Source organism: Strix aluco, chromosome 11 (genome assembly GCF_031877795.1).
Source record: "Strix aluco isolate bStrAlu1 chromosome 11, bStrAlu1.hap1, whole genome shotgun sequence".
NCBI lineage: Eukaryota > Metazoa > Chordata > Aves > Strigiformes > Strigidae > Strix > Strix aluco.
This window is the reverse complement of record NC_133941.1, coordinates 10,531,014-10,558,840: the sequence shown is the minus strand read 5'-3', so window position 1 is coordinate 10,558,840 and position 27,827 is coordinate 10,531,014. Positions and strand designations below refer to the sequence as shown.

At 39.1% G+C, this 27,827-nt stretch overlaps 1 protein-coding gene across 7 annotated transcripts in view; it reads right to left on the bottom strand.

Annotated features, from left to right (window-relative positions):
• CHL1 (cell adhesion molecule L1 like) overlaps window positions 1–27,827 on the bottom strand; it is a 141,362-nt gene that overhangs the window by 102,119 nt on the left and 11,416 nt on the right. For 5 of the 7 annotated variants that reach the window (XM_074836058.1, XM_074836052.1, XM_074836057.1 and 2 more), the window contains exon 2: window positions 6,492–6,572. The exons of the other annotated variants lie outside the window; for them this stretch is intronic. The gene's annotated coding sequence lies outside the window, so the exon portion shown is untranslated. The remainder of the gene's footprint in view (window positions 1–6,491; window positions 6,573–27,827) is intronic. 7 annotated transcript variants of the gene reach the window in all.

The following is a 27,827-nucleotide window of genomic DNA, read 5'->3' as shown; positions in this document are numbered from 1 at the left end:
TTATTTTAGACTAACAATAAACAAACACACTCAAAGAACAGTTTTCAACTGTCCACTTCCAAATTGAGGGAACACATCAGTGTATCACCAGGTCTTTGCACCTGGTCCCATATTTTCATGAGTAACTTAGGTCACATGGAGTGTAGAGGATCTGCAAGCACTCTGGAAAATAGCACTAGCATACCAAATTATCTCAACATATTTGGAAAAAACCTCCATCTGAAATCATGAAGATAATGTAATAAAAAGATATGCAAAATCCTAACTATTTCGTAAATAATCAAGTTCAAATTTTAAAACAAGCTTTATTGGGTAGGCAGCAATAGAGAGCGGACAGAGAGGTTAGCAAGGATAAAACCTAAACATGAGTCAGCAACGTGAGTCGGCTGCCAGAAAGACAAGTGGTGTTTTGGGAAATATTAACAGATGTTAACCACAGGACACAGGAGGTAATTATTCATATGAGATTTAGAAAACATGACCTGGAAAGAAGGATATTTGTTCACTTTATAAAGAGGACCAAAAAGTAGACATAGCAGCAATATTCCAATACATAACAGGTTTTAATTAAGAAAACTACAATCAGTCGTACTTCATGAGCATGTGCAGTGACTGGCTTAATTCACAGAAAGGAAAATTGAGGACAGACATTATGAAAAGCTTCCTGAGCTATTTAGATAGTTAATCATTTTAATACGTTATCTCCAAGGCAGCTGCTGGGATCCGTCACTGGAAGCTTCTAAAAAGACCTTGACGCCAACATCTCTCCTGGAGGCTGGCTATGTAGTGTGATCCAGTGGGCTGAACTGGATAACCCCTTAAGATCTTATGCCAGATTTGCATTCTAACACTTTTAGTGTCAAAACACAAGAAATAGCATTTTACAGAAACGTTATCTCCTCTGGAACAAAATAAGGGTAAAAGAATCATTTAATTTGGCACAACTGCTGCCCAGTACAGCACCAGCTTCATATTATCTCTCTTTTAAAATTCATATTACATACTTGCAAGCCAGATCCAACATGTACAATATGCTACCCATAATCAAGAGTTTGCAAAGAATCTGTCCACAAAGGCGTCTCTTTATCCCAGCGCTGCCAGTTTTCAGTTTTCCTAAGAAACACGATCAAATAAAACTGAAATAGAAAAAGCTACCTTGTTGCACTTCTCTTTAACACTCCTGTATTCATTGGTTTCTTAACATGATCTACTCTATAGTATCTTTAGAGAAAAGCCATTCAGGAGGAAAAAGGTGGTATGTAATATTCATTGTGATGGTTTGTATTACATATTCATATTCATTTTTCTTAATTTAACTATGCATTTGGTAGTCCCATACACTACTTTGCAGGAAAGCTTATTTCAGCATCAAAACATAATTTTATATTTCAATTTACTGAAGTAATGCACGAGCTTTGCTGATGCTGACTTTATTTTAACTTTGTATTTTTCTTTGATTTTATTAACTCATTTATATAAACCTAGATTACAGTCTATTACCAATCTATTTTCTCTGTGTCTACAAGTATATAGTAATACAGGAATAACAAAAGTAGTATTACGCACAATTATAGCTAGTAGCACTCAAAATCAGACACTGTTAATAATAAATGACAATATTATATAAAAGAAATACCATCTGAAAACTGATTTTACACGGCATATTAAAGACTTGATGGCTCAGGAGATGGGTAATAGAATAAAAAGCCTTTCATCTCAAGGTCATCAATTCAAATACAAGTCAGACTGATAGTAACTGAAAGCCATTTGATGAGAGCTCTAATGAACCTAGTGTCGTTACTAAAAATTTAAGAATAGCCTTAGCATTTAGCTCTTTCTCCTGCCTCTGACAGCAGTCAATACAGAAAGCATAGAGAGCATGGAGGAGCAGATCCAATTCAGCAGGCAGAGTTATATTTCCCTTGTTATACGCTGCCAGTCCCAGGCTTTCACTATTTTAGCAGCTTCCTAGCAGGTACCTGTTTGTTCTGTTCCAAAATTCAACATCCTCAGCGCTGCTGTGTCTTTTACTGCTTGAAGGGTTGAAAAACAGAATTGGGCTTTCAGCTTTCTGAGTGACTACTTCATGGGATGCATAGGCAACTCTCTGGTCGTTTGTCTGAGCCGTAACGATTTGGTACATTAATGCATTACCTTTATTTAATTTCTTACTGTTTTCTGGTATGTATCAAATGATGCACTGGGAAAGAGAAGAATCCCTGTGCAAACTAGAGCTACTATTCAGCTAGACTCACATTAGCCAGCAAATAAAACAAACCACATACTGCATGACTTGACAAGCAAACTCAAAATCTTCTCAAATAAAACCCCTGGTATAATTTCCTTTGTTCCAGTATAATGCCTACATAATTTACTGTTGGCTATAGTATTAACATGATGCAAAGCACTGATAAAAAGCCCATTGATGTTGCCCTTTTGCTTGCTTTTTTATGCTAATGAGATTTTTATTTATAAAAAAAAAAAAAAAGATGAATTTTCAATGACTCTCAAAAAAAGCATCCCAGAAGGAATTTTGCTTTCACATCTTTCATAGGCAAAGCTCAGTCTGCACATGCAAACTAACACCTACAAATACCTGTTTGCAGGTATAAATGGGGACACACAGAAGCATGAGTGTGACATATAAGTCAAATGACAAGTGCTCCCCATAATCTCTATTTGGCACCCATAGATTCCATTTTGAACTAAGGCACCCAGACAACCTCCCCAGGTCCCTTCCAGTGCCAATTCTTTTAAGACTCTCAAAATTAGCGACCTCACAACACATGTAAACTCTATCTTCAGTAGTACATGGGTTTAGGGGAGTCATTTTGGTTTTCAGAAGTGACTAATGGATTCATTTTAAAGGTACCTAGGTGCCTAAAGATGCAGTTTACAACCAGCACGGGTTTACAATGTCTGGATAATCAATTCCCTTAATACAGTTTTTCCCCAGTGTAGCACATATAAACGAGCCCCTGCCCAGAGGGGACAGCAGAAATCCCCATACTCTCACTTTTCTGCTGTGTCTAGAGATACACCTCAGCACCTAAACTTCCACTATTAAAACCCTGTTGACGCCTGTATTTTAGTGCTGAACTTGACCATTTATTCCTAAATCCTGATAATCTCATGATATTTATAATGCACAACTCAACCAGATTTTCAGATACAGCGCTGTTTCAAGTTATTTCACATTTAGTACCTAAGTAGGCACTTCTGGAACATGCCCACTTCTCCCAGTCCAGCCCTCGCAGAGGGGAAGATGTCAGACCAAGCTGCAATCAGACCACATTACTTCCCGCGGAGCACAGAACGGCCCCATCATACTACACAGCAGCAGGTTGGTGAGAAAGAGAGAGAATTTTGGTTTCGGGAGAGAGAATTTGCTGGTGATACATACAAACATGACCTTCACCCAAAAACTTCAACTTCATGGAAGCTCTTTGTATGATAGAGGCTGTATAAATTTTTGAAGCCCCAACAGCCCAATATGTGCATGCTTCTGGTGTTGTTGTGCATCCTGCAGCACCAGATTGCTAACCTGAGCTTCCCTTGCAAGTGGTCAGGATTTATCCAACTCTGACTACCTGAGGTTAAAACTAGAGATCGCTTTGTTTCAGCAATGAGCTACCCCCTGGCTTGCAACACCAAATGGTCCTACTTGCTTCATGTCTGTCCAGAATACTAACCGTCAAAAGTACAGAAATATGGATTTAAGTGGATTTTGGAGTGTGGAAAAGTCCTGAATCCATCAGTTAAGGTCATTAGCTCACATGACACACCTCAATGAAGTCAATTTTCAAGGATAAGCATGTGACAATCTGACTGTAGGAACTCTCCTTTAATGCATTATTAATTCATTTATTATTACAGTTATTATAATCTTTATGCAGGGCACTGAAGCTCAATTTGTTCTATATCAGCTAATGTTTTTAATGAGCCCTTTCTTCTCCTCAGGATGGGAGCTTCCTTAACCAGTTATCTGGCTTTTAAGCAAGTAGAAAATGACATGACAGTGCATCCTTCTTATAAATAAAACTTCACATATCATGCCCTGAATTTTAAATGACAACAAATGAGTACTAACTTTCACATTGCGAAAAATCTTTTAAAAGGTAACAGACTCACAAACTCTAAGTATAGGAATTTTATCACACAGTTAAACGTAATGAAATCTTAAATACAATTTCTCTATCTGACAAAGAGGAGACATATATTTAAATAAAAAGATCCTGTGTAAATGCAGTTATTTGTGGGGGAGACATTGGAGCACATATTAACTTAAGTCTGAAGCTCCATCTGAATGGCTTTGAGTTCATTCTCTGGTCACGCAGGGCAAAGAGGTCGTGAGGCTGATCCCCGCACTGAGAAACTGGTTCAGTCAGAGAGGAAACAGCATATTAACTAGAAAAGTGGGTGTACTTGAAGTTGTGAGCCAAAGGGAAGAAAATAGCACATTTCCCAAACATACACATCGCTGACGCCCTGAGCACCAAGCGCCCAGCTGGTTATAAAGGCTGCATCACTTTGCGTCCTTTCTTGCTAAGGAAAAGGGTCAGGGTATTTAAAAGACACGTAGACGTGGACTTAGGGACATGGTTTAGTGGTGGACTTGGCAGTGTTATGTTTATGGTTGGACCTGATGATCTTAACGGTCTCTTCCAACCAAAATGATTCTATGATTCTATATAGAAATTTGCTCAAGTCTACACTCGGAATGTTATGCCTATATTTCCAGTATTTCTCCCTTGAAATGGAATAGCTCATGGGATACTCTGACAGAGAATACAGAAGAAGGTTTTGGGGTGGGAAAAAAAAAAAAAAAAGAAAAAAGTTTATGCATTATTTTGGGGGTGTGCAAGAAGAAACAAGACAGATTGTCCCTCAAGAAAAGCAGACTAAATCTTTATTCTCTTTGCTCATGCATACCTAAAAAATAGCCAGCCTCCACATGGTGACCTTTCCAGATGGCTGGTCTTGAAAGAGGGAAAGTTTATAAGCTAACTTACAAACTGACAAGAAAGTGAGCTTTTCAGTTCAGAGCTTCTCCTACAAAGAGACAAATCAAAAAATAACCAGATTTTACGGACATCTAGATTCACACAGCATCTGAATCCCACTGCCTTGTTAGTCGGGGTTTATCAGAAATTAGTAAATTATTTTCTACTTGAAACAATCACTGGCTGTGGGTATAATAAAAGAATAAGAACATTTTACTAAAAAAAAGTTAAAGCAATAAAAAAAATTAAAAAAAAATAAAATAAAATATAAAAAAATAAAGCAAGCAGACTACATTTTATCAATAACTTTGTCACTGTTAATTTTACAGACCACAAAAATAAGCAAAATTAAATTCAGCAGCAGATATGTAAGAACAATATTCTCAGCCCTGCTCTCTGCAGTACTCAAGGCCAGTGAGCAGAATACAGAAAATCCCAATAAACGGTATCTCAAAATAAAGTAATGGTGTAAATAATTCCCATTATACATAAAGCTTTAGCCTTAGAGCTCCTGTTAATAAAAGTTAATGGGAAATGCATATTTAAACTCCACATATTGGTAGCACAGACCTGCTTTTCATCAGCCACAAACAAGAAACAGAATACAAAATTACAGGAGGCTTTTTTTTATGAATAGGATTTAAAAAAAAAAAAAAAAAGATAGAAATCCCTTGTCAGTGTGATTATTTCCTCCAAGCATATCTCACTACAGGAAGGGTCCACAGGCACTTAAACTTCCCAGTAACAAGCTATCCTAGAGAAGCCCAAGTCATAAATAACTCCATGGCTCCAAGACGTTTTTTCACTGATGAAGAGTTGTTGGCAACACCATCACCAAGGCCCTGCTCCCCCACTATTTCTCTTCAACATGCCCCAGGGGTACTTTAAGGAAAGGCAAGGTCCATCCACCACTTTGGGTCCAGCCCCTCCACCAGTGTTTGGGGTGACTTGCTGTCCCAGTGGCCGCCATCACCAGCGGATGGAAAGCAGAGTGGAAGACTTCCTTTGAAATAATCAGAATAGAATAATTACAGTACCTTCTCCTACAGGTTGAAGGACCAGAGTTGAGCAGTTTTTTTGAATGTAAAATCGCAAGCTCCTTACCAATCAGATGCTACAACAGGACAAAGCCTAGTTTAGGGCTCAGCTACACATATAATAACAAATGACTGTTTGCTTAACTTGTAAAAAGAGAAGACAATCAAGTTCCATCTGGCCTTAGAGAGCTTTCAGACTTTGAAAGCATGTCCGCATACTTCAAGTAATTAAAATCACATGGAATTATTCCAGAACATACATATATGCACAAATAAATATCCACACTTGCTTATGCTTTTAAAGAAAGCATATTAGACAGAAACAGTATCAAATGGGTCTAAAATAGTTACAATGACTTTAACTGTTCTGATTCAGAAATAAAGGTAAATAAAATTTACATCCAAAACACAAATGCTTAATTTAAAAAAAAAAAAAAAAAGCATTTCTAACCAGTACGTGCAGCAGTTTCTTCATCAATGTATAGTCAATTTGCAGTTTTACATCTGAATCTTTCTCCCCACTTTACTGCATCTAAAGAGAAAGACAAATTTGTGATTTGAGTAATGGTGTGTCATATGTTGAATTTATCTAAAAATAGCATCCTTATCAGCACAATTCCTTTGTTTTCTTTTATTATTTTTTCTCTGTATCACTGAGTTTATGTCTGATCTCATTCTCTTTGCCCTCTATTTAACTGGAAAAGGACAGGCTTTTCCATATTTGAATAACAGAAGCACCATACCCTATGGAATAGAAAATGGGCTGAAGTGAGAAGATCTGATTCTTATTCTAAATCTGGTTTGTGACCTTGGAACAAGTCACTTCTCTGCACCTCTATTTCCCCTCTCTTTCTTTGCCTTTCTTGTCTACTTAGATTACAAGCTTTCTAAAGCCTGTTAAGTGTTTATATAGTACCAAACAGATAAGATTCAGCTTTCATTGGAATCACAGATAACACAAAACCAGAAACAATTAATCTTATCAATCACCACTTACATTATTGCTCTCCTATAGTCCATTGATGTGAAACACAATTTCAAAATGATTTTCAAGAGTTACTTTCATTTAAAATAAAAAAAAAAAAAAGGCCCATGAAAGAAAAGTGTATTCAAGAGGAAACAGATTCCTTAACTGTTTTTCTCCAATAACATTCCCCCATTTTAAACACATTGACCAAGAGGTGCATTTCTATCTCAATCTCTTATAAACGTGGTCATGATACACCTCTGCTATTGCACTAGCACCTCAATATTCACTCCTGGCTGAGCCAGGCCGCACCATGGGCTTCAGTCCCTGTTCAGCATCCTGCTTTGCACCCACAGGATGCTCTGCTACGTGCTGGGAGCAGCAAAGGCAACAGGAAGGCTTTGGAAGTTTAAGACCACTTTTCTTGCTCTCCCAAAAGAGAGCACACACACACAGTGTAAATTCCTATGCCACCAAGGAGCACAAGAAGCACACAAGCACTGTTTCTAATTTTTGTTCCTTCGTGGGTCACCTTTAAAAGTGATTTTCTTTCCAGACTCTCTGTATGAATGACAAGATATTCAGTGAGATGTCTTAAGGGAAAAGAAGTGATAAAGAAAAATTCAGCTAACCTATTTTCTTTCTTGTCACTACTTGATAATCTCTTTATCTGGTCTCATTTCACCAGTTGCAGACAGACTTATTTCCCCATAGATAGACCCAATCCTTCTTCCAAAGTCCACACGTGCACATGCACATCCTTTCCCACAGTATTTCAAATTCATATCGTAATGTCTTTCTGCTATTTTGGTATATAAACAGCCAAATTCAGCATACATCGATGTACATGTATAAGATGTACATGCTTTTTGCCACACACATCTTTAGTCTTTCACATAATTTCTGTGGTTATGGGCACACAACCTCCCCATCAAAATAAGTATGCAGTTTCACTGAAACACAGTTCACTAGCACATATATTTTAAAGTTCAAACCCTTTGTCAATAAATTATGTTTCCTGATGTGAACAGAAAACATTTTCTAAAGCTCTGCAGTGATTTAGGAACCTCAATTCTACTTTCAGCTGCACCTTAATCCTTCTTGACTTCTACTGAGGCTTTAGCTTAGAAATGTTTACTCTCCTGCTGGCAACACGCTCAGCCTTTTATACCGTCTTTACCTTCACAGAATAATGTAACTGCAATTTGTAATGCCAATGCAAATTGCCTGATCTACAGCTTGTGCCAGCTGGGTATAACCCAACAAAGCTGTGGCAGCCTGGTCCAAGGATTGCAAGACATGCCTCTGCTAGAAAGCACAGTAAACCCAAACCCAGTCCCACGCACAATCACCAGGGCTTGCAAAGCAGGGTAGAGAATCCCTATGCCGTGAATCAGTGTAAAACAGAGGCTATTTTCAGGATTTCAGTTTATCACAGGACTGGATGTAGAGAGTTCAGGACCAGAGATGCTGCTATTACATCAGGTCCAGACTTCCTGCCATTACATATCCCCCAGCTATCTCTATATTAAGCCAATTCACTTATAACTGATTAAAACATCTACTCCGAATAAAAAATCCACTTTTTATCTAGAGACATGAAAAAAGAGAAAATTCAGCATTATTTTAATCAGAGATTGTGAGGGAGGAGGGATTTATGATTTGTGAGTCCCCTTCCCCCTAACTGAAAAATCACAGCAGATAATAGTAACTCAAATGCTTTATAGCTGAATTCTTTTTAATCAGCTCTCTCCTATCTTTACCAGCTGTTTGTCTGCTGCTCCCATTTATGCTGTGCATCTTGGACTTATCGATCTAGTAAGCTTTAAATTACAGCTATCCATGAAAAAAAAAAAAAAAGAAAAGAAAAGGCAAACCATAACAGGAAAGAACAGACCTGATAAAGGATTTTTGAAGGGCTACTCACTTTTGCTAAAAGAAAATCTTAATAGAATTTCCTGGAGAGAAGGTCTGTAGGACTGAAGTTATCACTGTACTGTACAGAGAGAGGAAGGGTAAATCGAGCTCACAGACTGAAGGAAAGGATTTATATCAAAAACAGTTCCAGTGAAAAGTATAGGAAAACTTTGGAAAAAACCCATAAGATACAGTATTGGTAACCTAGTCTGTATCACTGGGTGTTTTTAATTTGGTTTATTAGAGCCAGGCAATTTATAGGAGTTCTTGTTTCAGGCACAGTATAAACAGACAGTAAGAATACATCACTCCCCAAAACATTAAAAAACATTTAACATTAAAAAGGCAATGTAGGAGCAGAGCTGATATCAGTGCTCAAGCGTACCTACTGCAGCTTCAGCTCAAAGACTGCTAAGGGGTATTGCTTTAGGCTTTCACCAGTGAGCTACCAGGACTGTCCTGCTGAAGGAACTAAGCTGACCATAAATCTCCACAATCCTCCTCCACCTCAAATCCAATATTCCATGCAATGATATTGCAATTCCCCAGGGAAGATGATCTAAACTCCTGGCAACATGCATCATCCAGTGAAGGTTATCCACCATTTTGCCCAAGACTCTTCTGTAACGTGAAGGAAGAATTATGACTCAATGGTCTATGTCCCAGGTGCTTCCATCCGAGGTGATGCTGTCAGTAGGGACCCACTGTCATTCTTCCTGCACAACAGCCACGCAATGGGCACAGACGTCTCGTGCTGCCCTTGCTCAAGTAAATGACTCTGTCCAAATCAAGCTACTGAAGTTTAAAAACTAACCATGAGGCTTATTTCACAGAGGCGTAAGAAGATGATCTGTGGCACTCTGGGCTACGTGCCGTTATTACTGTTGTGCACAGAAGTATCCACATGGTCATTCCTAGACTCTAGAAAATTTGCACCTGCAGAAAAGGTCTAGAAAGATTGCATCTAGCACTACACTGGAAAAGAATTACTGGAACAATGTATGTCTTAATGAGAAAACCTGTCTCCCAGTCTGTGTTGAAAACTTCACCTGCTGTTTAGTTTTTCACGCCTTAGGTACTCGTCATGGTTTGAGCTCAGAGGGCTCAAAACAAACCCAGCACAGTACTACAAGGGAAAAATCTGCAACCTACAGATTTATGACTGTCCTAGAGACCTCGTGGCCTGAATCAAAGTGTTTAGGTGCCCTGGTCTTGTAAATCTGTTGGGATTTTAAAAGATGAGAAATAAAAATACAATCTTTTTCCTCTGTGGATATGGGCAAAGTGTCTCTATGTCTGGATTCCCAGTGCTGCTTCTGCTTCCTGCTTCACAATGGCATTTTATTGTTATGATACTCTGGAAGTACATTCACTTTGGTCTTTCAATTTGCCAAAAGGTTAGAGGGAGTTGACAGATTTCTAAGTGAGGGAATGCAGTTCACACTCTTATTCACTCAGCTGGTCATTCGCTGAATTTGACACTGTATTTCAGCTGCATTACACATAGTGCAGAGAGGGGAGAAGCAGCAGGGCACAAAGATGGCTTTAAGACATCTCTAGTCCCAGTGTTGAGCTACCTGGGGGCTGCTTGGTCTCTGAGCAGAACTGGGAGCACATGCTGCAGCCAGGATTAGGGCTGGCATCATCCGCTGACTCTGGCCATGCCACAGATGGCACGGGCAGCTTCCCGGGCTCCTCCGTCTACTGATTGCAGGGGAAGAACAGACTGGAGCAGGCACAAGTGGTCCCTGCTGCAATGTGACCTTCACATTTCATCCATGCATTTCTCTCAAAAAGATACATGAATCGATGAAGTACAAGCCTCTGAGTCAGGCTCAGATAATGTTCTGAAAACAAGAAACTAAATATTTAAACATTACTTGAATCGTGCCTGCTGCAGATCCCCACAATGTTGAGGAAAACAATAGGTTTGGCCCAGAGGACTTGACAAAGCAGAAGAGTATCAAAAGAGGGGAGCACTGGCCAGGATGAAACTCTGACGTTACTTTGGCCACTCTCCCTCAGCAAAGCCCTCCTGCAGCCAACCCGCTCCCGCAGCGCTGTGCTCTGCACATCCAATCTTCTGAGACTCGACTTTGCCTTACAGTGCAGACCATGAAGGTTTATCCTATTGCAGAGTTCATCAAGTGATGTGTGGGTGGCAAAGGGATGAAAGGACCCAAAATCCCAGCACCCAGCCCTAGGCAGCATTCCCATCAGCTCCAGCACCACTGTGAATGCAGAATAAGCTCCACTTGTGCATATTAATAGCAAAAGGTTTTTGAGGAGGAAGTTTTGTCAAACAATAAAAAGATGCATTAACCAGCTTGGAAAATAGTACGGGATGAAATGAATAAACTCTAGTCACAGCAAAAGGTTGCTGTCCTTACACCTTATAGATCCCACATTAGTGCAAATATGTATCTGCAATGACATTTTCAGACTAATACCAAGTATGTAATATTAATATGGGTTGAGAAATAAAAAGCAAGAGAGAAAAATAGCTATTATTAAAGAAACAATCATTTTTAGGTATAATTTTACCCACGTGCATTATGAACACAACCCAAGAAAGATGCCGTGCTGCTGAGAAAAGTCAGTACAATAGTTGTTCTACTTCTTAAATAATATGATTATTTTCTTTTTAGCAATAGTAGGAAAGTACTAATTTTAAAAGAACAAAATTAAGATTTCCAGTTTAGCAGACATGCTTTACCAATATTTCAGTTTTCGACCAGAGGAAAAAAAAAGAAAAAAATGTGTATCAGGTCAGTCTCACATTTAGAATAAGGTGGCTCATAATTACTGCAAGCACATTGTTGCAAGTTGTTCAAATATCTGTTTATTTATTACTGAAAGGACTATCAGAATATGAAGAGAGCTTCCAAATACTAATCATAGCTGTCTAAGACCATCACATGATGTTAACCAACAGTTTCTGTGATTTACTGTACCAATAAAAGAAGGCAGCCATGAACAGGTTTTAGTAAATCAAGCATATTGGGCCAGATTCCGGTCCATGATTATTCAGACATGGGAAATGTTATAGCACTTTGCCAGTACATAATTTGGGTCTGTAGTGAACTTAGCAACATGGATGTATGGCATTAAACCCTGTTCTAATGGTTACCAGAAGAAAATCACCTTGACTTTTACATACATACAAAGGCTAATGCATATAAAGGCACACGCACACAGATGCTCTCTCTCAGGCTTGTCACCAGTCACACCACAGATATCTTTCCCTAAAGAAAATGTCAAGGTCTGTGCAAAAGCACTTAGGTCTCATGTACAGCACTGCCACACGATCACAGTAGGTAAATGTTCAGCAGTTAAACCCCGTGCCATGACACACATGCATGCATTGAGTTTAAATTTACAGTGAACACCAGGTGCTATTGTCCCTTAAGGGAAATTGTGACTGGTAGAGAATCACCTCTGTCAATATTTCCCTCGTGGGTCAATAAATCCTGATAGTCAATAAAAGTCAGCGAGCAAAACCGACACCACCACAGGAGCCTGTGGTACCGTGGGGTAAAATTTGGCACATTTAGTACCTGCTTATTAGTTAGAATGATTTTGCATTTAAGGTCCCCAAGGTATAGAGCACACTTTCACTTGATTTTAATAACCTTCTAACGCACAACACAATTCTGCATTACAACCCTTCCCTGAGCTCTTCAACACGGAGTATGTGCAAACTGAATGGCACATGGGCTGAGAAAAGGATTTCTCCTGATCTCATAAGGCAGCATCGTGAGTATCTACATGCCAGCTAAAAAAAAATCCACCATTTTTCATGAGACCCATGCATTCCTATCAGAATACTGAGGTTTCAGGACAGAATACAGCCAGAAAACTTAGTTCTGTGTTTTCTAGATACAAATTTGATTTCAGCTATTCACAGCCATGTGCCAGACCACACAGTCATTCTCAGGTACTCTGGAGCAAATCTTCAACTGGGATAAATCAGCACAGGTTTTTTTTAAGTTATTTTTATTTACACCATATGACAAACTATTTCCCTAACGTTTCCTGGTTAAAAATCTTATGCAGGCAGTATGGAAATTTAACTGAGGTTCCTTTTTTCCACTCTACAACACAAAAGTCAATCATATGCAAACTGCCATGATACATGAACTCAGAAAGATCAGAAGGACCTAACCCATGACACTAAGTGCAAATAATGTAGAAAGGGTTTTGAAACTATGTTTAAAATAATCAATTGTGTTGCTGCCCTGTTCACAACAGATTTAAAGTATAGTTTTAACAAAGGAATATTTTTTCCTGTTGTAAAGATTGTTCACTGTTAATCTGTAATTTTCAGGGGTTTTTCTCTGGAAATGCATTTTAAATGCACTTGGAAAATATCCAACACTGAAATTGGAAACTTAACCTTATAATATGCGATTCTATGCTCAGATTGCTAATGATCATATAAACTAATAAGTAACTTATTTGTTATCTAAAATGATAAGTAAAACTATAAAATGAGCAAACTTAAAAGATTTATAAACCCAACTGGCAAATGATTTCCAGACTAAAAATGTCTCTAGAGATTTACTTATAAAAGTTAATGACTTTCAAACAGAAGGAAAAAATGAAGTCAATAGACTGAAGTTCTTCATTATAACTCATTTGTTCAGTTCTAATCTTGATTTGGTCATCAGCTCTCCGCTTGCTTATAAGATGGTCAAGCCATGCAAACAAAGTGATATTTGTTCACATAACAATATTGAACCCTCATATAGCACTTTTCATCATCAAATCTCAAAGCATTCTGCAAAGAACGAGAGCTTTGTTATCCCCAATTCAGATAGGGAAATTGCAGCAGTAGGGTAATTGCAGAGCCAGAAATAACACTTCCGAGTCCCAATCTAATGGTCTAAGTAACAGCACAGGGCATTTTATTAACACAGAAGACAACTGAGGTCAAGATGGGTGATATCAGTATTGCAATGTTTGGACTGCTGAAAGCACAATGAGAAAAAATGCAACTGAAAAAAATACATCAGTTCAGTGAGTGCTTTACATTGGTACTTAAGACTCCAGGTATCCATAAAGACTTTATACCAACAATCCCCCATCAAGAAAGGTTATTAAGTATATGCTTAAGTTATTATGGTAACCCAAATGTTTAGACTCTAATAGGGTTTCAAAATATTTTTGTCTATCAGAAAAAAAATACATGTTTATGCTGGAAAAGGCACTGTATAGGATTAAAACCTGTTAAAATGTATGCTCAGAAAACAGAATTTTCCTCAGTAGAGACTAATGAGTCAGAATTATTTCTCAAGACTTATGTGTGAAGCTGTGCTGAGAAGCAGGTGATGGGTTCGTTGGGAGCTAATGGTTATGGGTCGGAAACAGAGAGGTCAACAAGGAGGACACTGCTGTGGGTTTTTGCTACCCACCACCCTATCAAGAACTGGAAGTGGATAAAGCTTTATTCAGCCTTCACAATCAAAGGTCCTTGTCATCCTGGGGGACTTTAAGCACCCTGATATCTGCTAAGATGACACTGGTGATGCACAAGCAACTGAGATGTCATGAGCGCATCAAAGACAATATTGATGCTGAACTTCAGATGAGCAGTTTGGTTTGATCAGGGAACTAGCAGGTGTAATGTCATGGATGACTTCCCCAGGGTGCAGAAGGGCACAGGGGAGCTCCTTGATCTTCAAGGAAAACCCCCTCAAAGCACCAGAACAATCCACCCTGACAAGTGGGAAGTGGAGCAGACGTGGCAGAAGGCTGACCTGGCTGAATGTGGAATCCCTGACAGAGCTCCAACACAAAAACAAAGTGAACAGAAGGTGAAAGTTGGGACAGGCTACCCAGGAAGACTATAGAAACCTTGCCCAGACTGCAGGAACAAAATTAGGAAAGCCAAAGCCCAGGTGGAGTTGAAGCTGGCAAGGGATGGTATGACCAACAAGAAAGGCTCACCCATAGGTACACCTGCAGCAAAAGATCAAGGAAAATGTGGGTTACTCCTGAATATGTCAACAGAACTACTAACAAAGGGTACAGAGGAAGGATGAGGCAGTCAATGACTTTTTTGCCTCAGTCTTTATTGGCAAGGCCTACCCTCGGGCTGCCCAGGTCCATGTTCCTAATGTCTTTGGGGCAGGGAAGTCCTATCTACAGTAGAGGAAGATTTTGTTAGGGATCAATTAATCAATTAACTGGATCTACACAGGTCTATGAATGTGCAGGAAACAGGCTGACATCATTTTGAGGCTGATTTTTGGTCTTTGAAATATTGTGGCAATTGGGGGATCCTTCTGATGACTAGAAAAGGCAACTGTCATGGCCATCATCAAGAAGGGCAAGAAGGAACAACACACACCAACATCCAACTGCCTGATGACCCTCACCTAAGTCCCAAACAAGATTTTGGAGCAAATCTTCCTGAAGGCAATCTGTTTAACCACTTAATATCTTCATTAACAACTTTGACGATGAGAGTGAGTACGCTTGCAGCAAGTTTCCACGTGACACCAGAGCTGGGGAGCAGCTGACACACTAGAGAGTGGGATTGCCATTCAGCAGCATCTCAACAGGCTGAAGAAGTGGGCTGACAGAAACCTTACAACATCCAGCTGAAGCAGACGTGAAGCCCTGCAAATGGAAACCCACAGTGCAGAAAACAGCTCTGGGGAAGACAGCCACAGGGTTGAACAGGAGTCGGCAGTGACAGTGATGAACGTCAACCACACGCTGGGTTGCATTCGCAGGAGCACAGCCAGCAGGTCAAGGAAAGCAATTATTACTCTCTATTCAGCACTTGTGAGACTGCTTCTGGGACAGAGTGTCCAGTTTTGGTTTGCCTGTTACAAAACAGACACTGATGAACTGGCAAAAATTCAGCAGAGAGCACCAAGATGATGAGGGGGCTGCAGCACATAATTTAGAAGAAGAAACTGGGAGAACTGTGTTTGTCTAGCCTGAAGAAGAAAAGGCTAATTACTGTTTTCAACTGGACAAAGCCCTGAGCAACCTGATCTAACTTCAAAGTCGTGCCTACATTTGGAAGGAGGTTGGACCAGATGACCTCCAAAGGTGCCTTCCAACTTAAATTATTTTACAGTTTTAATGTAACTTGTATTTATCATCAGGCATTCACTTGTAAGGTATCATTTGGAAATAATTATTTTGACTGTGCAACACTTTCAAACGCAACAAAAAGTTCCATACATATTTGAGAAGTATCCAACTGCAGGTGAAGAGTATCATGGCCTAAAAGCCAGTCAGCTGGAGCCAATTAAAGCACAATCAACCTCCCATGACACCAAAATGCCTAATTGAACTTCTACCCTTTATGCAAGATGGAGATTTTTGCCTTCTCTACAGAAGCCCAAAATGAGATGTTCACTGCTCTTTGTCTCTGTAAATCAAGATCATTATAAAAACATAACAATCAAAACAGAAGATGCCTGCATTGATTAAAATAATTGTATTCCATCCTCTAAGAAGAAAGAATACTTCTCTTGCAAAAAGACGACCTCAGATGTTTAGTCACAGACACCCATTTTTACCCTCCTGGCAAATGGAGAATGTGATCAGGAAAAAGTGACACACATGCATATTTAGAATTAAACTTCAAAAGCAAGTGGTTCATTAGCGTAATGTGAGAAAAACTAAGACATGTTTGAATGAACGGCTATGGTCTAATAAAACCTGACCTTGGTTTTAAAAAGAAGAGAAAAACTAGAATGTATGTCGACTGAAATATATAAACTTACAATGAAAATCAATTGGTATTTATAGATACCGGATAATGCACTCATTACTATTCATTCTCATTACTGTTCATTTTGCAACCGTCACAAAAAATATGGTGACTGACTGACAGCTTTTAAAATATTTTTATGCCTGAAGAACCAAAATAGCTGAAAGAGATCTGGAATTTTTAATTCAAAAAACTGTACAAACTGCCAATAGTACAGTAATCTAATCTTCTCTTAATTCCTTTTTTTTTTTTTCCCCTTTAAATTAAAATCTCCCCAATCTTTTGAGTTAATTTGAGTAACCCTTTTGCTTTTCTTCTTTTGGGGGGGGGGGGAAGTTTCAGTTCTATTTGATTTTACTAAGCTGTGAAAATCTCTGTATATCAGAAAGAGCGCAAGCAACATTCTTCCCTAATTAGTCCATAAAAATGCTAATTTTACTAATGAATCAGATTGAAATATCACAGGAGTAGGTAATAGCGCAAATACAGAGTTTGCTTATGGGGTAGACTTTCAGATTCATTTTGCTAATCACCACCACAGCACTGGGCAACTTACAAAGCCAATATTATAATGAGGTTAGAGAGGCAAAACATGCTCATCTTAATTTTTGTGCAAAATAAAGACAGTACATGCATATACATTCACAGCAACCATGTAATCATTTATATATGTGAAGAAAACCAGACCCACGGTATTTACAGCCCAGCTCCACAGCTGCAGTGAATCCTTCTATCCCCATTATAAGCAGAGGTCCTCTGCCTGTTTACTAAAGCTAAGGATGTGACCATAAATCTTTATTCTGCCCAATTTCACTGTTAATATAATCCATTTCTGAAACCAATAAAATAATACTTTCTTTTTTCATGGACCAGTAGCTAATAATGTCACCAGTTTGAATTGTACAAGCAAGAGACTGAAATCATTGTCTGTCTGCCCCACAGCATCTTTCTCTATTATTTTTTTCCTGCACTTACACTTTTGCTCCTGCCTTCTGTGCTGGCACATACTAAGGCACTTGTATCCAAGCCACAGACCTAGGAAGGAGTGGTCTTTTTTCAAGTCAAAAATCTAGTAGAATCAATGAGCTCTTAGAGGAAATCTCTTTGGGCTTGACCTTCAGGGTGGCCTTTTACTCTCTAAACCCCATGTAAAACAGTGATTCTGCCAGTCAATCCTTAGTAAAAGATTTAAAGAAAATGACTGTTGCCTATTGGTGGCATCAGAAATCTAAGCAGGAATTAAGCAGCTTGAAAAAGCCTTTAAATTCAACTTATCATTCCCCCAGAGCTCTCCATATATTCTTTATGGCCCTGTGTTCCCCTACCCCTTTGATCATTTTATATTGAAGTAGTCTCTTGTTTAATACGTAGCTAAGATGACTGCACGATAACATCAAAACAGAAGGGAACATAAAGAACATGAAAGAATATGAAGTCAATAGCTTCGCCAATCACAATACATAAACAGGCCTAGTTAAAAGCCACAGCATTACAGTGCCGTCTTTATGCACTCACAAAGCTGCCCGCAGTGTTAAGACCAACTACAAACTGAAGCTAATGATTAAAACCACATTGGGTTTGCTTTCTTCTGCTTTAATTGTTGTTCGCTTTTCTCAAAAGGTATAGATCCACAAATCCAGCACCTATCTTTGTGTTTCTTCCTAAAAGCCCAACACACCAGCTGGTTGAACTGTGTCTCTGATAGAAATCAGAATTTCCAAGCCAGGGTTTCCTCAATGCATGGAAGCTACACACACCCATAAAACATGGTTCTTCACCCTTGTACCATCATCCTTACAACAGAGTCCAACCGTGCTCTAACCAGTTCCAGAGGTATTTCTAACAAGAAGCAAAGAGGGAGAAGAAGTTTCATTGAAATCTCTCTCGTGCTCTTTTAAGAACATTAACCCAATACAAAAAACCCCTAAAAATAAAAGAAACAAAGCCTAGTAACACCAGACTTTGTCTTCCTAATCCCCAACACCTTCCTGTTCTAGTGTTTAGATAAAACTATGCAGTATGTTTTGGAGGCCAGACAGGCGGAAAAGTTGATGTCTACTGTCTAGAACTCATCTCACACTTGGTTTTCATACCATATTTCTTGGCTGCTTATACTCATGCTAATCTGCTAAAATTACTTTACGCACTTGGAAGGCAACATATCACTTGTACTCAGTTCTATTATTCATCAGACAACCACGATGGCAGCTCCATGACTGACTGCTAATTATCCTTTCCCACTGGATGTCAGAGACGGTTGCATTTTCGGCAGCAATTTATTCTTCTTCCCATGGAGTCATGAGGTGGAGGCTGAGGTCTATTGAAGTCAGTGACAAAAGCCCCATTGACTTCAGTTGTGTCAGAAATTCATCTTCTGATGGAAAGAGACTTGCTTAAGTGCTATTTAGTACATGATGTCAACACTTCGAGATAACAACTGACACGAGAACAACATGCACATTACCAATGGGGCCACGATAGGACACAGCACTCAAAGGCTCTGCACGCCATCAAATCCCTGTCACAGGACCAGACAGAATGGTGGCACATTCACAATTCAGGTGTCTCCCAACAGAGAACAGCCTCATCTCTGCTCAAGCCCAGTCCACACACCATGGTCTGTAATACATGGGAACAGTAGAACTTTGCCTGTGTGATGGGCATCTCATTTGCTTGGTGGGCTGGATCCACACTGCAGCCTGTAGGCTGGCTTTTTCATATCTAGTGTCTAAGAGGGAGATACAATCCCTGTTTATGAAAGCAGTTTGGAATACCTACAGCATTATAAATTCACAGAGCACATTGTACCTTAACTTCTTTAACAGAGGCAAGAGCTAAAAAGGCAATGAATGAGCAGGCAAAGGAATCTCACCTTTCACTGACTTCCTATGTCTCCCTCCTAGAACTGCCAGCAAGAAGGATGGCAACACCATACAAAATGCTCACTTCTTACAAGAAAAGTCAGAGTTTTTACCTGGAGAATGTTTCATATAAGTAAATGAGAAATTAAAGATAAAATCCCAGTGTTGACAAACACTTTCTGAATTACAACAGGCTTTGATTATTCTTTTGCTGGTTTGGGTTCCCCCCCCCCCCCCCCCCCCAATAAGCTATCTTGACTTGTCCTTTCTCTCAGCTAGCACTATGGCCTTACTCTCCCTCACTTACATTAACTGAAGTGTTTCACTTCCACATCCTTTAGTCCCAGTTGGAGGACACCCTTTGCCTGAACTCTCAATTGGAATGATGGGAATGATGCTCCTCAGCCCTCCCTCCCTCCTCCATCCAGTTCTTCATCCTACAGAAACAGGAGATGTTTTAATAACCCATCACCACACTGAGACAGAAGGTACCCAAGCATACAAACACGCACACACTTGGGACAGGACTGTTCTCTTGTCTCTGTGCGGTCTCCTCAGGCTACATCACTTCTGACTGTCTCTGGGTTCCCATGTTCCTTCCAGCTCATATCCAGCCCATGCTCATTCCCTGCCTCCTATATTGCTTCCAGACCGTCTGTGCAGAAAGCTCTTTCAGCTACTCATATAACTTCTCCAGTTTACAGTAGCTGAGGGCATAGTCACCAATTCCTCCAGCCAACGTGCTGATCACAAGTGAACAGTGGTAGTTTCAGCAGAGATGTTTGGCTTTTGCAATGGTCTTTGTAGAGCAAAGCCATTCCTCAGGCTAAAAATATCAGCAGGCTGCAGGAACACTGCCAGGTCCAGGGGCGAGGAATCAGCAGAAGCCTATCATCTCTTCCCCACCTGCATGAGCCTGAGCAGGTGAGGGAAGAAGCATCATCTCCCGAGGGCAGCAGCAATGATGAGTCAAGCTGAAAGGCAGTTTTTAGCTGTTGGTCGAGACCAGCAGTTGTTTTAGCAGCCATCCCGCCCCAAACTGAGCGGAAGAATATTCTGCATAAGTCCATCTTTCTCATGCTGCTAAACGTAGGTAGTAAGATAGAAGTCTTTTGTTTGTGTGCAAATCATTTAAAAAGAACTTCATTTTAAAAAGGAAGCCTCCAAATACGTTTAAAATCCTGTTCAAGCCAAATTCTCAGCACAGCCTGTTAGGTTTTATTCAAATACATTTTTCTATGCTTCTGTATCAACTGACTGCAAGTTGCTGGTCCTTTGTTCTGTGTAAGGTTCATCTTCACTTTGCTATTCCTGTACCAGACAAACCAGCAAGCTGACCTCTGGGGACAAGGAAAATCCACTCTCCCCATTCAGGATGGGTCTCTGGAGCATCTAAACCACAGAAGCCTTATACAGTCTGAATCTGCTTTTCTGATGCATCCTTTTATTTGTATTGTTTAAAAATGCTTTATGCAAAAATTTATTGCTTAAATTAACAGCAAGTCTTATATATGGAGGACAAAAAGAAGAATGATAAGAATAAATCACGATTCCTACGTAATATGTGCTATGACAAAGTGGTATAACTGAAGATGGTTTGTAAAAACTATCTTAAACTACGAAGCAAAATCCACAAGAGCAACACATCAGGCTAAAAATGAATAAATAAAAATCAGTGTGCACTGTACTGGTCGCTTGCAAAATTAGACAATTAATTCTGTGTAAACTAACCTATCAGGAAACCACACTGTAGGGATTCTGATAGCTGTTATTGCAGTACACTATATTAAGGAAAGAGCGCTTTAATGAGATCCCTGGAGAGTCTCTACGGACTTGGATCTTCCTCTTGAAAATACCATTTTTACCCCATTTAACTACCAGTATGTTGCATCTCCGATACACATATGAACACACACACATGCACCCTCCCCCTCCAAAAAAAAAAGCTATTAACACAATTATCAGTACCAATAATCATTGTGCTTTTCAGGATCAAAAAAGACATTATGCCAGTTTCAATATACAAGATCCATCAGAAATAACATCTGTATATTAAAACCCACTGCACTTAAAACCACTTACAGCCAGAATAGCAGCAGCACAAAGAAAGCTTTTACACAGAGGGGTGCAAAAAATCATAATAATAATAATAAAAAAAAATAAATTCACATTGTGCTTACCAGAACAATCTGCAACCTGGCTTTTATTAATGTTTTGTTTTTCTATAAGTAAAGACCTAGTGTAGAGCTTGCCAAGTACAATAAATGCCCCAGTTTAACATTTGATTTTTCAAATAAGTACTGGAGAAAACCACCTTCAGCATCAAACTCAAAATGGCTGTATTTCAAACTGATTGCTTGCTGTAAAGTAACAGCTGTAAAATAGCAAGGCAGAATATTTTGATTAGAAGCTTAGTAGCAGGGTTAGAAGCTGTTCTTCTATTTACAGATTCTGTGTAAAAACATGTATAACCACATTTATGTCCTAAATCTGAGGAATCAATATTCTCAGGTTTCAAAAAGCTTTTCCAGTGAAGCCTGTGGATTTTTCTCATTTTATTATCTGTTTAACAGAAGTTCTGCTAAACAATGCCTTAGAGGGGCAAAAAAAGTGAAAAAGTATTTTATTAATTGCATTTAACATGAAGTGCAAATAAATAAACAAGCCAAGAAAGAAACCCTTATAAACCTTTAAGCCACCCTTTAAACTTAGATGAATTACTGCTTTTCTTCTCCAACTATCCTATTAGTCCTTATGTAAGTACCAACTCTCTACATCACTAGTACAATGGACTGGACATTACGAACACAATGGACCAGGCTGTGATACCAATGTTGATTTGCAGCAGTTTCATACTTCGGCAAGTCAGTGGGTTAAAGAGTGAATGGAAAGACTCAGATCTTAAGCAGTTAATGAATGTAGAACAACATGCTAGTATATGCTGAATTATTACTGTGCTGCTGCCATTTTACCTGGGCCAGCTTATGTGACATCTCTGCCATCATGGAAATGGGCTCCCACCTGGACCATCTAAGACACATCAAAATTAAAGCTGGAGGAAGCCAACCTGGACAGCCACCCCTGAAGTCAGCTCTCCACAGGGAAGACAATTCTAGCATGTTTTAAGCACCCTTAATTGATTTTACAATGCTAGAAAACTGAAAAAGAGTTCAAATACAATCTTTGAGTCCTAATATTTACATGAGCAAACATTTGTTTATCTGTCAGCTGTGTAATCTCAGAGCCTCTGTAGAGCCTGGGACAGCCTCTTAAGTAGCTTTCTCCAGTTCTGATTAGCTGACTCCATAGCCAGCCCTATAAATATTCTTAACATTTGCACCCAGTGGACCAAGTATTTTGTTGAGCAGACTAATTGGTTCACAACCCCTGCTAAGTATCAGCCATATCATCCCTGACTGCCATAGGCTACGATCATCATTAGCCAAGTGACAATCTCCTAGAGAATTTTGGCTCTTTAATCTCCATTCTCCCCAAGGACATCAGATTTATTATGGGTTAAAGCTATCAGAGTTTGCTCTCGTTCCTTTCCTACGCTATATTCTCAGCATAAAAGGAAAAAATCTTGTGAACATGGTGACACAAAGGAAGCTCATGTCCACGTCTCCCTGAAGGGACCACAAGATGCTACAGACCTTGGGGCTGACGCAGCCAAGGCACAGGGCCAGATCCTGCCTGCATACAAATTTCCATTGATTTTCAAGAGAAGTGTAAATTAACAGATCCCAGCTGAAGTCACACACTGATGAAAGGTGCCCTTGATCAGAATCATTCCTTTTACTGACACCATGTTAACACCGAAACACCAAGGTTGGGATTGTCCCAGAGGCTGCAGAAACACCCCATGCCTGAGTACACCTGCCCTGAGACCCAGCAGTGGTGGGGTGTGGAAAACTGAGGAGGGAGAAGCGGAGGAAGAGATGAAACGCAGGTCAAAAGCTGGAACAAAAGGTGAAAAAGAGAATAAAGGTGGGAAGAATGAAAGACAAACTCTGAGAAGACATAATATCCTCAGAAAGTCAGAACCCACGCAAAGAGTACCAGCTTCAAACAATGCAAATCTGACCTTTGTTATGGCTGTGCCATAAATCTGGAGATTTAGGCAAGAAATGGGGGGCGTTCTCTGCTTTGTTTCATTAGAAAGAAAAAGTTCAGCTCTTAAACTCAGGAAAAACTTTAAAATGTTAGAGATCTAGAGTATTAAGCCCTCTTACTTCAAAAGACACACAGATCACAGACACCAACAGCTCATAAGATGGTATTCAGAACCATAGATGTTCCCTCCATTAATTTTCCAGAAATGGGCTGAAAAAAAAAAAAAAAAAAAACAAACACAAAACCAAAAAACCCACAACCACAAAACAAAAAAACAACCCACAATTAACAAGGAATTCCTCTCCTCATTGCATCTCTCCCCATTCAAAAGGGGAAAAGCAATCATCTTGCTAGAGACAAAAAGCCGTTCATGGCCCTCTGGCAGCCTTAGTCAGGAAGCATCCTCTGGATTGCCTACTTGCAGACCAAATTCTTTGTCCTCTTAAAAACAACTTCTGCTCACTTATGCTAGAGATTCACCTGACAAAAAGGGGAAATGAGATTTTAAACCACCAGTCACCATCCCAGCCTACCTGAAGGTAGCAGGGAAAAAAATCAGCTCTGCCGTGTTGGCCTTTATGTAGTTTACAGAGGAAAATGGTCATTAAAGGAATGAAATCAAAGGAGCTCGCTCACGGACACTGCCTCTCTCGTGTCCAAATGTGTAACAAGGCAATAAACTATGGGTTTCAATACCAGAGCTACACCACAGCAGCACCCTCCCACCACAGCAAGCGATCAGCATGCACAACACTTTTTTTTTCTTTGAGTCATGCTGAGAAATCTCTGCAATTTGTAGCTTTGGAAAGCCTCCACATTCACATTTAATTTGAAATGATATCCTCCCTGTCAAAACATGCCTGGGGGCAAGTCACTTATGAAAAAAAAAAAAAAGAGAGAGAGAAAAAAAATAAAAATCTGAATCTTTTTCTCTGCTCTGAGTCATAACATCTGCCACAGCGAGTGTCTGCAGCCAAACACAGGAAGGTGTTCTTCTACAGAGAGGAGCACCCAAATAAAAGCAATACCCCAAAATAGAAGGAATCTGAATCACTTCTCCATAGCTGTGGTAAGACCTAACTGTTAAATATTAAGAACCAATAAACACTAGTTTATGAGCTTTCCAGCTCTTCTAATGTACCTGCACAAGACAAGGATCTGAATTACACCATACATATTTATAAATAGATGTATGTGCACTTGTATGTGTATACTCACACAAACACACACATCATAGGTGTGTAATTTCAAGTTTCAAAATTAATGTCTCCAGAATAAATCTAAAAAATTGATACACTCCATAGTGAGCTGCTTCGCTTTTGTTTGTTTCCCTTCAGTCACATCAGATACTGCTGGCACTCTGAATATTTGCAGTGAAGATAAAGTAGTATCAGAAACAAAACCCAAGGCAAAAGCTATTGCCCACTGCACAAAACTGTTTAGGGAAAAAAAAAAAAAACCAAAAAGCTACACATACATATCTCAAATGATCTTTTCCTAGAACTGCCATGATGGTTAAACAATTCCATGCAAAACCATACATATATAGTAAGCAATTTAACTAACTGTGTGTGTATATATATCTTACAGTGTATCATCTTAAGACTTTATCCACTCAAACTACTGTCTCTTAAGAAATGGCCAGGACACTCAGTTCAAAGGAAACTGTGAAAAACCTTGTAGGAGGCAGTTACAGAATAATCTACATAGGGAGACATTAATTTCCTATCCCTATATTTAGAAACAGCCTATGATCTAAAACATGAGACTTTCTCAGAAGGTCATAATAGATTTGTTTCATTTTATTTAACTGAAGTTAAATTCACCAAATAGCCCCTGGCCTTCGGAAGGCTGAAACTGAATAGTGTTTCTATTGGATTGTTTTCTTTCTACAAAAAAAGAAAAATCACTTCAATAGAAAGCATCTGCTCAGAAGGCCAAGGTGGTCAAGATGAACTGAGATGGGAGGTTCCGTACAGAACACATTCGAAAGGACTAAAAATAAGTATGGTGCAAAATTAGCAATTTAGATGTGTTGCTAATACAGTTACCTTTGACACTAAGTCTAACTGTATTCCAAGGGCATTCAAAAGTTATAGAAATAGAAAGGACTAAACAGGTCAAAAATAAGGAAAATACTAAAGGTCCCTTTAAGAAAGGAATGAAAAGAATTATCAGTATTTCATGTACAGATGAAGTGTTTCAAGGAATGAACATGACAGACAAAAGTATTTATGAAAACAGGTGAAACAAGGTCAAATAGTCACTTTAATGATCACACTGGAATTAAGAAACAGCAAATTTAAAATGGGAAAGAAAATCATAATAATTAAATTTGTGAACTCTCTGACACAAAAAGGTTATTGATACAAAGGGCGTAATGATTAGGAGAATAATTAGATGTTTAAAGTGCTAATAATAATACTTCCCTAAGCCAGGATAAGAATTTATAAGGGCTATAAGGGCTATTGATCTCATGTTTCAGGATAGAAGCCAAGCAGTAAGTGCTTGGTAAGAATGTTTTTCATTCACAAAAAAAAAAAAAAAAAATCTTTCAGGGACACTTTTTTCCTTAATTGTGATAATGAGAGTTCAGGGGAGGAGGGAGGAAGGTTTTGGGTTGATTTTTTTGGTGGTTAGGTGTTTTTTTATTTCCCAGGGTCTTGAGTTATCTAGTATTAGTTACTAACAGAGATAGGATTCTAAGTTAATTGGATCTTTAATCGGATTGAGTAGGGTAATTCCTGCCTCTCTGCGTTCCTAATGGATGTCACAGTGTCGTGAATTAAATGCTGAAGTGCTGCTCAGATTTGAGAACAGCTTCTAGGGAATCCTTAGGCAAAGACAATTATTCAAATGTCCACTGAGTAAGAAAATGATCATCAAGGTCAACAGACTTCCAACTGTATTTTGAAATAATTACTGTCCAGTTAGTCCATTATTACAGGCAGTGCAGACATTCTTGCATTTTTTTTTCCTCAAGAAAACAGTTTATTACAATTTATCAGTCTTCCTAGTTCCAAGGAGAATATTACCATAATAAGCCCAGGTTCTAGTGCAGTCCTGAAAATATCCACATGCTGACCCAGAAGTCAGAAAACCACTATTCAGTATTGCTGGCAATGTAAAATGTTTATGGCCATAAGAGGCAGAATTAGTTGACCCATGCAGAGTTGCAGGTAATTGGGTGCTCTAAGTGATCACAAAGTTTATTTCTGTTAAATAGTCCAAAGGAAACATGTTGCCAATTTACACTGAAAAGATCCTGAAATAACTACTCTCTATAAATCCAAAAACAACACAGGAAGTGTTGCTAAACAAAGGTGATAGCTTTGTCATGGAGTTGTGAAAAATAATACACGAGTTATTTGTTTCCACATAACAATTACAGAAGTATTCTCTACTCTGGACATAAGATAGCACTTTCAAAAATTTTTCTGGAAAAGTGATTTTCAGTCCTGGTTAAAGAGCTTCCACAATAGCAAAGTGACTTACAGTCATTAAGGCATCTGTTTCACTTCCATTATAACTGGAGATCCACAGAAAAACCCAGCAGCAAATTCACCTGGACCATGATCTTGACTGAACCACTGCACTTCCCCACTGAAGAAACACAGCATTACATTTATATTAACAATTACCTGGATATTAGGCACTGTGAGCACTTGAAATAAGTATGTTTCTTCTTTGAAAAAAAGAAGACACGGTCACTGATCTGGTGAAACCATTTCAAGAGGACAAACACATACACAGACAATACTCATCAAAAACAGCCAACACCACATAGGTTTCCCTGCTGGATTTCCCCAAAATTTGTTTCTAATAGAATAAATACAGGGTTCATGATTTCTTTTAAAACTTGTACAGCATTGATGTCAATAAAGTGAAGGGCACACAAGAGACCACAGTGCCAGCTCGCTGCTGAAGAGGTAAATCGTGCCATAGCCCAGGTGATCCATGACGTGACCTTCACTTCTGGGGAACATGGCACGGCTCTCACAGTGGGATGCAGCCATCAGCTCCATCACAGCTAAGCAAAGTTGATTGCACTGTCTTCTCTCACAGCAGCAGAACAGGGAGCCAATGGTGCCAAAAGCCCAAACCACAAATAGGAGGTTTCTTCATCATCATTAACAAAGCATGGAATCCAAAATTGCTGTTTTGACTATGAAACAGATGACTCCAGCTCTGCCA